We start from the raw sequence: 16156 nt of genomic DNA on the forward strand, positions 1-16156 counted from the left end.
ATAATGTTTATGTTGTTTACAAGCCCTTACAGGTTGTATGAAGGTTATTAAACATAACTGGTTTGAGTTTGTGCATCTAAACAAACAAGATGATTTATTTACTGCCTCTCCTGCACTAATGTGGCTGAGACATCCTTTTCCTATTGCTTGATATTAGGGGAGGCTTTATTGTAGAATTTGCTTGCCCTAACATGTAAAATAGACTGTTACCAGACAGTCTAACGCAGTCTGTGTCTGTTTAGGGGGGAGGGTGTGGAAAAGAGAGGCAGGATTCTGAGAGCTTGTGTCCTCATGGCAGCAGACAGACCTGTCACTTTATGAATCACTGTCTTTGACTGGAGGCCTGCTGGGAGACATTAGGAGGCAAATGCAGTGTGAACCGTGAATGGGATGGTTTAAGCCGGTGTGGAGAGATCAGTATACAGAACTAAAAAGAGATATCTTTTATTAGCAGGACAGAACTAGTCTGGGCCAGGCAGGGCTTGATTCTGCCCTTCACCTCTGGATTATTTAATTCCACATGGAAACATACTCGCCATGGTCTCTATATAAAGAAATCTGTTTGACGTTTGTTTCTAAAGAAGACAAATATTATGTCAGAAGAATGTTCATTTGGAATGTGAATGTACATTTTATGCATTCCCATTAGGCAAAATTATATCCGACCAAATATATTTTACATATATGATAAATATATTTTGTAAACAGTGCAGACTAAGTAAATATATTTGTTGAAATATATTTCCTTTAAACACATAAATCACAAAATACTGCACTTCATATTGTAATTTAAGTGACACTAAAGTACATGTCCAATCTTAAAATACTTTTAAAATGTATTTGGGACAATATAAATGTATTTGGATTGGAAGTATATAAAAGAAAAATGAGGAAACATAACATAAAAATGATCAGAAAACAGATTTATGTAAATGTACTTCACAATCTATAAAAGCTATATTTTTGGCAATGTTTGGATATTCTGGAATACATTTAAAAATATCTGAAAAAATATACATATTTTGGTGTATGAGTTTGTCTCACAGCAGAAGTATTATTGGTCAAAACATCTAAAATCTGCCACAGAGCCCCATCTTCTAACATTACAGCTCACTCATGTATTATGTAATTCTTCCTGAATCCTAATAGGGACGACAAAGGCTTGTAGGCAAACAAATGTGTAATTTGCTCTGGTGTTCTTCCATCACTAAAAGCCTAAATGGCTTTCACAGGCCCTTCACAGGAACAGCCACAGAGGCTGTCCTACGTAGCTGCTCGGCCGCACATGCTTCTGCTTTGTCACACAGCAACCTGGACATCTGGTTCTGTAAGAGGCTGATGAATTTACCCTATTCACCCCACCTTCACTTACAGTGCTCAGATAGGATGATAAATTTACATCAGTTGCTGAAGGCACATCCTGGAGCTTTGACCCCACGGCCCATCAGGGCCACACACTTCAGCGCCCCATGTTGCTGCAGGAGAGCAAAATAAAGGATTTCCCAGGTGTCTGAGAAGTCCACTGTTTGGTCAGGATTTTTCTCATGCCAGGGAGGCAGGTTGAAATGGAGACACTGCTGCCAAAAAGGGTTTCTATATGTCAAGAAATGCTCACTCTTGATTGATTATTTTGGCTCGCGTCATATTGGACGCGTTTTAATTGTTCGAGAGCCTCGAGACATTACCTCACCGATGTTGGGGCAGTTGTAAAAGCTGATGAACTGCTGATTATGTAAATGAAGATGTTTGAAGGTATAAATATTCCAGACTGACAACAGCTGTGACACGGCAGCGCCGCATTTTCAGATGAAATGTTCCTCTAAAAGCTACGCAAAAAAAACTTTCAGGCCCCCTTATCCCACCCAGCTTTCTATTTAAAAAAAGATGTCAAGACATCAAACGGCTGATGTAATTAAACGGTCTGGCTGAGATCCAGGCCCTGGCACCAAAACAAAGATACGACGGCACTAGAATCCAGCACGGCAGACAGGAGAACACAGCTGGGCCAAATCCACTCAGCATTACCACAATATTGAATCTTCAGCCCTTATGGAAGCAACACTGAACAATACGCCACTGCAAAAACAACTCCCCGCCTGCCAACTTCTCCTGAATAGACCCCTTGGCTGAGTGAAGGGGACCCTGTCTGCTCCCTGCAATAAAGAAAAACAGTCGTCTGACTTCCATCATGAGAAAAGTAACACGCTCTGCACTCTGCCGCTCTGGAGCAGCAGTGAACAGCAGTGACAACAGAGATCGCTCTGCGGGGTTATTGGCCAAATGCTTCATTCTTACAGACACATACTGTATGGAGATACTGTTGGTTGGGTGGGGGGGGGGTGGTGGAGGGTCCGTCTGTCCCCGGACATGCGATGGCCAGCCGTTTCTCACTTGTCTGCTCTATTTTAAATGACAGCTTTGTATTTTTAGAGCCAATAAATGAGGGGGCGAGAGCAAGGGAAGCACCACACAGACAGACAGGGCTCACATTTCACTCGTTTGCCCTCTGAGAGTGTGGAGACGGAGCAGACGTCTGCTATTGAAGCGTCAGGCAGTGATGCCATCCTGTTTGCCCCAGCTGCAGCTCTGTGCATCGCCCATCGCCATGGCTTTGACATTGGCGATGTTTGGCACCTCAAAGGAAAATGTTTATTTTCTTAGCCTTATACTGTTATTTTTTTTAAGACTGTACATTATAATTAGGGATGCACCGATACCGATACCGGTATCTGGTATCGGCCTCGATACCACATTTTCTAAAGTACTCGTACTCGTTAAAAGTCCCCCGATACCGGGGACCGATACCACGGTCTGAGAAATGTCTATGTTTGAGCGGCGTGTAAGGGGTTAATCAAAGGCGCCGACGCCGCCGAGTGCCCGTCCCCAGGCCCCGCCCCGGCTGCAGCTCAGAGCGCCGGGGAGAAGGCGAGGCGAGACAACATGTCAGCCGTGTGGAACTATTTCAAAGTGAATAAAGACGACAAAACAAAGGCGGACTGCAAATTGTGCTCAGCGAAATTGTCCAGAGGAGGCTCAAAAGGTAGCGCATTTAACACAAGTAATTTAATCAAGCACCTAAAATCCCAACATGACAATGAATGAGTACAAAGAGTTTACCCACGCTTCTAAACCAACACAACCCACGCTGCAGCAAACTCTTGCAAGACGAGAGAAAATGTCCAGAGACAATCCACGTGCTGTGAAAATAACACAGGCAATTATCGAGTACATTGCATTGAGTGACCAGCCACTCTCGGAGGTAGAAAATGTGGGATTCCTGCATCTCCTCCGTGTTTTGGAGCCCAGATATGATGTCCCAAGCCGCCGCTACATGACTGACACAGAGCTGCCTAAACTACACGACTCCGTGAAAAAATTCATATCCACAGCCTACTGCAAGCCTCCTCTGCGTTTAGTTTCACCACGGATATTTGGACAAGCAGTGTTAGCCCCGTGTCGCTAATTAGCCTAACCTCCCAGTGGATAGACGAGAGTTTCACGCCGCAACGAGCCATATTACATGCGAAACAATTCCGCGGCTCGCACACCAGCCAGGCTATAGCGCATGTGTTTGAGGAAATGCTCCAGACATGGGGTATACCTAAAACATCAGTACATGTTGTGCTTCGTGACAATGCCAAAAACATGATTAAAGCCATGAATGACGCAGGGCTCCCAAGTCTGGCGTGTGTCGCGCACACGCTCCAACTGGCTGTTCACGAGGGCTTATTAGCACAGAGGAGCATAGCTGATGCTATAGCAGTGGGGCGGAAAATAGTTGGGGATTTTAAACATTCCGCCTTAGCCTACTCCCGCCTCGAGGACATTCAGGTACAGCTCAACCAGCCAATAAAGAGACTGCAGCAGGACGTACAGACACGCTGGAACAGCACGTATTACATGCTCCAGTCCCTCATTTGAGCAAAAAAGCGAGTGCTGGGGGTGTATGTGTCCGAGCATGAACTCCCTGGCTATCTCACCGCTCACCAATGGGCTCTTATGGAGAAGACTGTTGCCATCCTCGCCCCCTTTGAGAAACTAACTAAAAAAGTGAGCAGCTACGACGCACTAGCCTCTGATGTCATCCCAGCTGTGACTGTGCTAGTGAGACTTCTAAACAGAGAAACAGACGAGGACCACGGCGTCAAGACAATGAAAGCAACCTACTGGAAGCTGTCAAGAAGCGCTTCAGTGACGTCGAGACCAATCCACTGTACTTCATCTCCACCATACTTGACCCAAGGTAAAGTCTGTGTGCTATTATGATAAACTACAGTACTAAATGTAAGATTAATTTCCATCTGAAATATTATATTATATTTTTGTACTAAATACACAATAAAAAAAATACAACTAAAATACACAAAACAAATGTATGCAATATATATAATATGAAATATATTTCCCTTATTACTACCAGAAAGCCAAATGGCTGGCATTTATGACAGTGGTTTAGGGGAAACTAAAATCTGTCCTATTTTTCCACATATTAATACATTCATGAATTTTGTTCAGGTATAAAGTTCGCTTCTTCTCCAACAACACTGCTCCAGAGGCCAAGCTGCACCTGAAGCAGGAGCTGCAGATGATGTCCAGAGCTGAGGCAGAGGAGAGTCGGGCAGAAGCTGCAGAACCTCCTGCTAAACTGTTCCTCAAGGCCCAGGCCAGCACTAGCAGCAGTCTGGACACTGTATTTGAAGAAATCGCTAAGGAGCAGCCCCCGGCAGCACAGCCGCTGGCAGCAGGTGCTGCCATTGAGCTCGACACATACCTTGGAGAGGCCCCAAGCCCTCGTGAAGACAGTCCTCTGAAGTACTGGGGTGTCAACAAAATTAGGTTCCCCACTTTGGCTAAAATGGCCCAGAAATACCTCTCAGCCCCATGTAGCAGTGTGGAAAGTGAAAGGCTTTTTAGCTCAGTGTCACACATTATAGATGAAAAACAGAAACAGGCTGACTGCTGATAATGCAGAAATGCTACTTTTCTTAAAAAAAAACCTGCCACTCACTTTTTCTAAAAAGGCTACATTAAGTGAGTCGTCTTAGACTTGATGTTAATACCTACCTCGGTTGCACTATCTGCCGCAGTTCTATGTTGGTGGATGTTGTTAGTTTATTCAAATATTGTGTACTAAATAGCAAAGATGTTTATTAATGCCCCTTGTGTTGTCCAAAGCGGCAGAGTTTACAACAAACTGAAAAAAATACTTGAGTTGCACTGTCACGGTTTCATTTTTTTTTTATAATTATTTATTCTGTAATATTTTGCATACAACATGCTTTTCATTTTAAATAAATGTTCTTAATTCCAAACTAGTCCCTTGTTTTTTTGTTAAATTTATATGACTAAAGCTGTTACCTGTAAATTGAAATCATGTTTTTTTTATTAAGTACTCGGTATCGGTATCGGCGAGTACTGAAATGCAAGTACTCGTACTCGTACTCGTACTCAAAAAAAGTGGTATCGGTGCATCCCTAATTATAATGTTCTAATTTACTTGTAGCAATTAACAATTTTATTTAGACAAAACTGAATATTGAATTTCAATATCAGGCTTATACCAGTATCAGTATAGATCTAAATAATTATCTGCTTATCGGTATCATAAAGCTATTGACTACTGTACAAATGTAGACTCCACAAGTTTCACATTGTGAGTTCTGCACTGAATGAAATCCAAGACTAGTTTGTTAATGGTGAGGAGGTCAGTAACTAGTACTACCAGCAGTAATGCCTCAAATCTTTTGCTGTGGATGGAGAATGTCATTTGGGCTGAGGTACTGAATTCAGCACAAATCTGAGCCAACATGAATCTCCTTTCCAAAGCCACATGCATCAGGTTCATCTTTCACTGATCGGGAGGGTGTGTCTCTGGAAGTGAAGACATAGATCGTCTTCCGCATTCAATAGATGGCATGCTGAAGTAAGCCCCTCTTTGCCTGATCAGCATATTCCATCTTGCTATTAATTCAGGGTGTGGAAGTAACCTAAACTACATATAACAGCACACTGGAAAATTATTAGCCAAAATTGTGCCAGCAATGACCAACAAATATAAAAAAAAATGCCTCGCTGTAATCAATCACAGCAAAGCACCAAACAGCTCCAGGTCATGCCGAAACAAGTCCAACAACATCTGACAAAAATAGCACTGCAGAGTGGAAAATATTTCGGTAAAATTAGCACATGTCCACATTCACTTCAGGACATCATATTTCACCATCTAAAAGCACCCTTATTATGCAAAATGTGCTAAATGCAATATAGTGTGATGTGTAATAACTAAGCGACTAAAAAGCAATACCAACAGCACAACTCTCATGATGTCTGGAAAATGACTATTTTACTGATTTTATTTCTTGTTTTTACCGCTATCTTGTAATTTGAAACATTCACATAATCTACAGTTATGCCAACATCAGTAGCTTTTACTGCAGTAATTACAACACTGATGCCTTTCCAGGGCGTTTTGGGGTCAGTGAGGTTTGTTTTTATTGTGTCCAAAACAGACTACAGTAAGGGCCAATGAGCTTGCGAGCGGGGGAGGGGCAGTCGAGAGCGACACCAGACACAGACCCAGGCAGACCAGTCTGAGCCTGGCATTCCCAAACAGACCTCACTATCATCCCAGCCGGCGACCCTTCCCTGCCCAGACACCCTCTAGCAACACTTGTCTGCAGGGCTCAGAGGTGACCTTTGAATTGACAGTGCTTTATATGGACGTCCAGATGGAGCTGCAGTGTAACACACACCAGTCATAACACGGCTCTGACTACACTCCAGCTCATAGTGAGAGTCCATGGCAGTCTGGGGTGATTGGAGGGGGGTTTACCTTCATTCATCTTTTTTTCTCTTCATGTTGATGTTTGTGGCTTACGGAGCGTTGGCAAGCGAAGGGCCGGGGGGAGCGGTTATACGGACTGTGATGGAGAGGGAGTTTGTGCCAGTATAGTGGCGTGCCACATATGGAGGGAGGCGAAAAATAAATGTCAGCGAGACTGTTGTGTCCACACCATAGCTTGCTGTCGCCATACCAACCACAGGCTGGTTACGGCAGTGTGTGTTGGGTAAATCTGGAAAGAAACTACTTTTGAAGCTCAGTGAGTTTCAATTTCACTGCGCTACTTAAAATAAAAACAGACAAAATGTTTCCCATATTTCAGAATGTGGTGTATCCAAAGTATGAAAACAACTACCTTTCATACTTCCTGAAAGTTGCGCTACATTGAAAAAGCCCTAATGAAGCATTTGAGTTTAACACTTTCCTTTCTAAAATCTTTGCGCACATATATTCCCCAACTTACAAAAAAAGAATGTGCAAAATTGGTAAGCTGGTATCTTTAGGGGTACACAAGCCTGTCACTGGGACAACTTAGTACCTCATTTATCCATACAAGATGCATAGTGGTACTTTGAGGTACAGGGGTAGACATGGTACAAAGTTGTCCTTTAAGGGTAAAGCTCCAGAGACAAGCTACTGCCCCCAATAACGTATAATGTTATTCACATTTTTCTGATAATTTTTGTTGACATGGTCTTTTGTACTACTTCGCAACATGTTAGCCTGACGGTGTGTATTTTTGTACCTGCAACCTGTGCCAGTGAAGATCCTCCACACTTCAAGAGCCACTTTACCGATGTTCCCTATGCAGGACTACAACTCCCCCTAGCTATCACTGTATGTACTTGTCCCTGACAAGCCCTGCTGTTACTTATCACGAACTGACCATATTTTATGTCATTAATGTTGTTATGAATTGCACATCTTGCCTACATGAAGGGTTAAGGATGTGGTGATGCTTTCTCAATGTTTTCATAATGGTAAACTGCACACACTGATACCATGCACGCTTCAAGAAACTGCGTAACTGTGAGCCCACGGTGTCCAGATCAATTTACTCCCATCAAAAAAAAAAAAAAAACACTACATTCCTTCCATTTGAAATGCTCTCACAAAAATCTGAATGTTTTTCTGCTTAAAGTGCATTTCTTACATCACATTTTTTGTACTAAAAACATAATGTTCCTAAACAACTACATATTTGAAAAGAAAGAACATAATACAGTAAATTTGTGTGTTACATAATCACCCCAACCAGCTGGATTTATAAGAATATGGAGCTAGATGATTAAGAATTATTTCTCTAATAAACATCTCATCAGTAATGTCAAACCCGTTCCTAACACAAGCCTTCCAACAGAGGTTAAAAACAGCCGTGGAAAACATTTGGACTGAGGACGAGCAAAATATTTCCCAGTAGGTGATCCTCTTGCTGATATCAGGTTACTTGTGGTTGGCCACATGAAAGAACCCCAGTAACCTACATACATGGGCGTCTTCAGTTCCCCTTTAAGCCCTCAACTTAGCCCCTGTGGCCCTTTTTTCCAAAACAGGAGAAACCCTCAGACAATGGAGCGGTAGTCTCTACTGTCACGGCCCACGACAGCCCCCCCCAGCTGCGCTCCACATGCACCACAAACACTTCAGCCTCATCACAGGGGATTATCAAACCCTGTGCAGTCATTGTTCAGACCTACCTTTGGTGGCTCGGCTTCACCAGAAAGCTGTCTTTTACTGGGCCATTTCTTTGGGTTGTAGCCCCCTATGTCTGCATAAGGCCAATGTGTGGGGAGGTGACAAACCCCCAGAAAGGAATGGGGGGGGGGGTTGGCAGCTGTAAATCTTGATGTCACCGACGGGAAGGCTGTTGCGGACCATTACCATAAATCTGACAAACGCTAATTTGATGGGAGGCTGTATCTGTCTGGGCTCAGGCTGGTCTAGACGGCCTACTGAGAGATCCTATGGCAAGGGGAACGTTTTGTTCCCCCATCGGGACCATCTGGATATAGCAATAAGCGGCAAGCGGCACAGTTCACACACTGATCAAAGTGGGCCTTTGCAATTGTGATGGGTAGCCTACATTCCCCAGCTCGTTTTCCAATACACATGTAAGGCTCATTTTAAAGAGGCATAAAGAATTATGCTAGAATCCTAATCACTGTGCACAGAATTGATTGGGATTTGACTGATTATCAGAGAAACAGTGATCTGAACTATATGAATAGTTCACTTGAAAATACAAAATTCTATTTATTCACCCTCATGTGATTCCAAACCTCTATGACTTTCTTTCCTCTGTGTAAAGGTGCGGTCACTTTTACCAGTGTTCAGGTCATAACTGAGTGAAATCCAGTGATTTCAACAGGAATCCACGTGATTGGGAAAGTTGTCTGACAGCTAGGAAATCTGCTTAGTTTGAAATAGGGCTTGCATGATTAATCGAAATGGAATAGAAATCACGGTTAGACAGAAGTTGCAATTGTCATGCGTATCTTTCAGTGAAGTACGGTTCTGTGATCAGCAGTAAATCTCCATCTGAAGGCCAGAGGGCGCTCTCGCGTGGAAACTCCAAATACGCCCTGAAGAAGAAAACCCAGGGAATTCCTATCGATGAATCTGAATAAACTGAAGATTCTACTGCTTTCATTGATTCAAAGTGACTAATAAACATACGACTATGGCAATATACGGTTTATCTGAGTTCTTCTCATTATAATATTTAATATAATAAAGTATATTTATAATGCAAAAAACATGTTATTAAATGTGGTAATTTTCAGGTGCACTCAGATGGAGCAGCATTTACTAACGTTACACAGAGCCCGTAGTTCACAAAGAAGCTATGCAAACAGCTGTTATTATCGCAAACGATTTCTTCTATTTTTATAATCATACGATTATATCGTCTGCGATTTTTTTGCGTAGCTTGTCACTAAACTACAGCTCTGTGTAGTCACTGAAAGCAGATTTACAACTAATCACAGAACCGGCTTTACTGACATGATGTGCATGATGATCGTGTTCGATTAATCGTGCAGCCCTAGTTTGAAAGAGACTTTTGTGTATAAAAAATGGTCCATATGACTTGTGCATTATGAAGAGGAAAAAAGAACTAAATTCAGGATTTCCTAGGTGCACTGAGAATCAGGATTTTTTGGGGTCTTTTCAATGACTCTGAATCTCTATTTTTATAAAACAAGTGTGAATCCTTTGTTCATGAATCAAACTGATCCTAATTATTGAGGTTCAACTTCAGTGTCATGGTCCCACAAGGGGTTTAACAGTTCACTGGAGAGGAGGATTATCAGTGAATAACAACAAAAAATTGGGTGCAAGTGAAGATCCTCCACACTTCAAGGAGCCACTTTACCGATGTTCCCTATGCAGGACTACAACTCCCCCTAGCTATCACTGTATGTACTTGTCCCTGACAAGCCCTGCTGTTACTTATCACGAACTGACCATATTTTATGTCATTAATGTTGTTATGAATTGCACATCTTGCCTACATGAAGGGTTGAAGGATGTGGTGACGCTTTCTCAATGTTTTCATAATGGTAAACTGCACCCACTGATACCATGCACGCTTCAAGAAACTGCGTAACTGTGAGCCCACGGTGTTCCAGATCAATTTTACTCCCATCAAAAAAAAAAAAAAACACTACACATTCCTTCCATTTGAAATGCTCTCACAAAAATCTGAATGGTTTTTTTTCTGCTTTAAAGGCATTTCTTACATCACATTTTTTGTACTAAAAACATAATTTTTCCTAAACAACTACATATTTGAAAAGGAAAGAAGAACATAATACAGTAAATTTGGTTACTAATAATCACCCCAACCAGCTGGATTTATAAGAATAATGGAGCTGGATGATTAAGAATTATTTCTCTAATAAACATCTCATTCCGCCAGTAATGTCAAACCCGTTTCCTAACACAAGCCTTCCAAACAGAGGTTAAAAAACAGCCGTGGAAAACATTGGACTGAGGGACGAGCAAAATATTTCCCAGTAGGTGATCCTCTTGCTGATATCAGGTTTACTTGTGGTTGGCCACATGAAAGAACCCAAGTAACCTACATACATGGGCGTCTTTAGTTCCCCATTAAGCCCTCAACTTAGCCCCTGTGGCCCTTTTTTCCAAAACAGGAGAAACCCTCAGACAATGGAGCGGTAGTCTCTACTGTCACGGCCCACGACAGCCCCCCCCAGCTGCGCTCCACATGCCACCACAAAAACACTTCAGCCTCATCACAGGGGATTATCAAACCCTGTGCAGTCATTGTTCAGACCTACCTTTGGTGGCTCGGCTTCACCAGAAAGCTGTCTTTTACTGGGCCATTTCTTTGGGTTGTAGACCCCTATGTCTGCATAAGGCCAATGTGTGTGGAGGTGACAAACCCCCAGAAAGGAATGGGGGGGGGGGGGTTGGCAGCTGTAAATCTTGATGTCACCGACGGGAAGGCTGTTGCGGACCATTACCATAAATCTGACAAACGCTAATTTGATGGGAGGCGTATCTGTCTGGGCTCAGGCTGGTCTAGACGGCCTACTGAGAGATCCTATGGCAAGGGGAACGTTTTGTTCCCCCACCGGGACCATCTGGATATAGCAATAAGCGGCAAGCGGCACAGTTCACACACTGATCAAAGTGGGCCTTTGCATTGTGATGGGTAGCCTACATTCCCCAGCTCGTTTTCCAATACACATGTAAGGCTCATTTAAAAGAGGCATAAAGAATTATGCTAGAATCCTAATCACTGTGCACAGAATTGATTGGGATTTGACTGATTATCAGAGAAACAGTGATCTGAACTATATGAATAGTTCACTTGAAAATACAAAATTCTATTTATTCACCCTCATGTGATTCCAAACCTCTATGACTTTCTTTCCTCTGTGTAAAGGTGCGGTCACTTTTACCAGTGTTCAGGTCATAACTGAGTGAAATCCAGTGATTTCAACAGGAATCCACGTGATTGGGAAAGTTGTCTGACAGCTAGGAAATCTGCTTAGTTTGAAATAGGGCTGCACGATTAATCGAAATGGAATAGAAATCACGGTTAGACAGAAGTTGCAATTGTCATGCGTATCTTTCAGTGAAGTACGGTTCTGTGATCAGCAGTAAATCTCCATCTGAAGGCCAGAGGGCGCTCTCTCGCGTGGAAACTCCAAATACGCCCTGAAGAAGAAAACACAGGAAATTCCTATCAATGAATCTGAATAAACTGAAGATTCTACTGCTTTCATGATTCAAAGTGACTAATAAACATACGACTATGGCAATATACGGTTTATCTGAGTTCTTCTCATTATAATATTTAATATAATAAAGTATATTTATAATGCAAAAAACATGTTATTAAATGTGGTATTTTCAGGTGCACTCAGATGGAGCAGCATTTACTAACGTTACACAGAGCCGCAGTTCACAGAGAAGCTATGCAAACAGCTGTCATTATCGCAAACGATTTCTTCGATTTCATAATCGTATGATTATATCGTCTGAGTTTTTTTTGCGTAGATTGTCAGTGAACTACGGCTCTGTGTAGTAAAGATTTACTACTAATCACAGAACCGGCTTTACTGACATGATGTGCATGATGATCGCACTCGATTAATTGTGCAGCTCTAGTTTGAAAGACTTTTGTGTATAAAAAATGGTCCATATGACGTGCATTATGAAGAGGAAAAAAGAACTAAATTCAGGATTTCCTAGGTGCACTGAGAATCAGGATTTTTGGGGTCTTTTCAATGACTCTGAATCTCTATTTTATAAAACAAGTGTGAATCCTTTGTTCATGAATCAAACTGATCTAATTATTGAGGTTCAACTTCAGTGTCATGGTCACAAGGGTTAACAGTTCACTGGAGAGGAGGATTATCAGTGAATAACAACAAAAAATGGGATGTAATCATTACACAAAGCTGTCATATGACTGATTGTATGAAATCAGAAATACATTAATGGAATTGCACTGTTTATAGTTATTTTGGGTACTTTATGAAGCTTAAATTTCTATTCACTGGAAATGAAATGATAAAATCAAAACAAAAATGACCTGTACATTCTTAAAAACGTATCCTAAAAAGGGTAACACAGAAGAAATTCATACAGGTTTGAAACAAAATGAGGGTGAGTGAATGACAGAATTTTCATTTAAGTTAACTATCACTGTAATCTACATCAGAGGTCCCCAACCGGGTCACGACCCAGTACCGGGCCTTGGAAGAGTTGCTACTGGGTCACAAGAATGTTCTGGGAAAAAACGTGTATTGATATGACACTGTTATTTATTGTATGTTAATAACAGTTCTATTTATTCTGTATTTTCATTTGTTGCATGTGATTGCTATGCAGTAGCAATTTGACAATTTCATGTTTAAATTAAATGTTTAATAAATAAATGATTGTTCTGAGCTGTAATATATCGATATATTAGCAGTTAAACAGTCACAGTTGATTCGTGATATGTTCAGCACACGTGAATCACATATTAATTCACCAATTTACACATTCAAGTGATTTTTAACCATTCCAGCGCAAGAATCAAAATTTGATTCATTACTCACAGGCTGTTTTCTGTGTGCACAGCAGCCACACACACCTAAAGCGTGCACATAAATGTGTTTCAGACAGTGCGCGAATACTGAGTTTATTCCTCTTTCACATCTCCTTCCATTTGAACAGATACATACACATAATGTCAAAATATTAGGAATATATGTCTGGGCGCACCGAACGTCAGTGTTTCATTCTCTCCTGGCTCTAGCAGTCATCGTTGTGTGTCGCGGTGTGTCGCTCCGCTCAATATTCTGCTCTATGTGCATTCTGTTGAGTTGCTCACAGCTCATGGGAACGCTCCACTCATGTAGCACTCATGCTAACCGCAAAAGCAAAGTCTGCTCAAATATCGCACTGACAGGAAACTTCTATGTTGTTTACTTTTTCCTGTTTGCAATAGCGCTACTGTGCTGCAACATGGTGTAGTACAGCTGTACTGGGCAACACTGTTAAAATGACACTACCGTCTCGTGATGCTCACATGCTTGTAGGACATTATTTGGATAATTAGTAAAAAAAAAAAAAAAAAAAAACTATATCTAATTCTGTTCCACAGAACTGAATAAAAATAATACACTGATATTTAATATTAATATATTTTCTTTTTTTATTGAATATATTTTTTTCCCAATTTGATTGTTTTCATTTCAATAAAAGTGTGATTAATTTATTGGCTTGTATGTTTTAAAATTCAGTATCATTAAAATTATTGAATTAAATGAAAAAAAAACTTACAAAATTATTTTATATTATTTAATAAAAAAATTATTATAAAAGCATTTTCGGTTTCATTCTTCAGCCAAGTGCATCCGGAATTTTCATTTCGGTGCATCCTCATTCACTGTACTTTATGTAATAAATGGAAAGCAAATTTACAATTATATAAAATATTTTTTCTTGCTTAACTGTCATCAACATCAAATGAGTGAATTCAAGGCTTGTGCTAAAAGCTTAATCAGACTTCATATTTCTTTACAGTCAGAAAAAGATATTTATTTGCAAGCAAAAGTCAAAAATTTTTTAAATAAAGAGACAGGAGCTTCAACATTTTGTCCTGACCAACTAAAAAAAAAGTAAACACTTATGTATTTGTAGTTTATCAAAGAAAAAAACAAAAATTTAATAAGTATACCAGAAATGTACATAGGCGGTTCAGATAAATGGTTTCATGTTCTATACAACCCAAGGCCACATTCATGCACAGTTGGGACCTTCCCAACAAGAGTAATGGGAGCAGAACAGAGGGGGCATTTGGGAAGCATTTGGGTATATAAATTTTGTAATTGGGAAGGGTGATTAGCTCAGCCGTATTTGCATAAAGCGGCGAAAACTTTGGTTTCCACCACACAATGTAAGCAAAAAGACGTTTTCCTCACTGATGTAGAGGATCAAAGCCAGAGGGCCCCCTTTTGAATGTGCTGCAACTAATGTGTAAGGGCCAAAGGGGGTTGGGGGTACCCCTAAAACGGAGCTGTGGAGGAGGGTACTTGCCCGTTCTAACATCAGTAATCAGACATTTTCCAAAAGCATCTATTTATCTGAGATGTGCTCAATTTTTAATAGAAACAAATCAATGGGCTCTGGCAAGTGTGGGAAAATTCCTCCATAAATGCATTTGCATCAAACCAGCAAACTCCTCGTCCTCCCTAATAAGCACCTCTAGGCCCTGGAGACAAAACGATAGGGACTCCCTGAACAATAAATCTGTTTTTATACATTGTGAGGTATTGGAGAATTAGGTTGACATGACAGAATGGACTCAAGACTCTTTACAATTTAAAGTCTGTCTGGCAGGATATGGTTGCTTTGATTTCTTCATAGAGACCATCCCTTGTGCCAAATTCAGCTCATGGGCCACTGTAATTGTCACTGATGGACACGATGTATACGAACAAGCATATTACATGCTCAGTTATGACAAAAACAGAGCCAATCGTGAAATAAGCAAACAAATAATCAAAAAGTATGTCATAAATAAATATAGCTGCATTTACAGTGCAGTAACTGTGTTCAGTCTGTCACTAAACGGGACATTCTGTGTTTCTCTTTGCATTGACATAAACCTAAATTTACATTCATACTGCAAATTCTAGTGGGCTTGAGAAATCAAACTGATGAATGAAGAGTAGAAACTAGAGATGCACCGATCAACAGGCCAGGGACCGGATTTAGCCGATTTTCCGCATGATCAGCCCAGACCGTTGACACGATTGCAATGTGCTTTTATACAACAGCAGTTCAACAAACAAAAAGTTAAAATTAATTGACTTACATTTCAGACACAATATTGGCTCAATTTCGCTGATGAATATAGCTCCAATCAAAGCCACAGCAGAACTGTTTTGTGTCTCCGACAAGCAACACAGCGGTGTTTCGTTATTGAATGAATCCATATTTTTGAACGAATCAAGTGAGTCAATGTTTCAGTAAACCATTCATAAAGACAGTAGTCACTTGTCTCCTTTCTGAATGAATCAGCCGTTTGAATCAATCTGTTGAAGGACTAAATGACTCACTCATTCAAACAGTCATTTGCCGCCACCTAATGGTTTGGTTTCATATTTAAAACTATCATTGCATTTTTCCCAACATTTCTTATTTGTATGTTTAAAAAATATTTAAAACATTAATCTTATTAAATTCTTTATGCATTCAAAATTTTGCAGTGTAAACACATTTATGGCACCTCAGCTTCTGTGCAAATTAGATTAGATTAGATTAGATTAGATTCAACTTTATTGTCAC

The 16156-nt window shown here is 40.7% G+C and overlaps 1 protein-coding gene across 5 annotated transcripts in view; it reads right to left on the reverse strand.

The window, feature by feature from the left end:
• Window positions 1-16156, reverse strand: part of LOC109083043 (ADP-ribosylation factor-like protein 15) — a 118521-nt gene that overhangs the window by 78689 nt on the left and 23676 nt on the right. The gene's annotated exons all lie outside the window — the stretch shown is intronic.

Source organism: Cyprinus carpio, chromosome B5 (assembly GCF_018340385.1).
Source record: "Cyprinus carpio isolate SPL01 chromosome B5, ASM1834038v1, whole genome shotgun sequence".
Classification (NCBI taxonomy): Eukaryota; Metazoa; Chordata; class Actinopteri; order Cypriniformes; family Cyprinidae; genus Cyprinus; species Cyprinus carpio.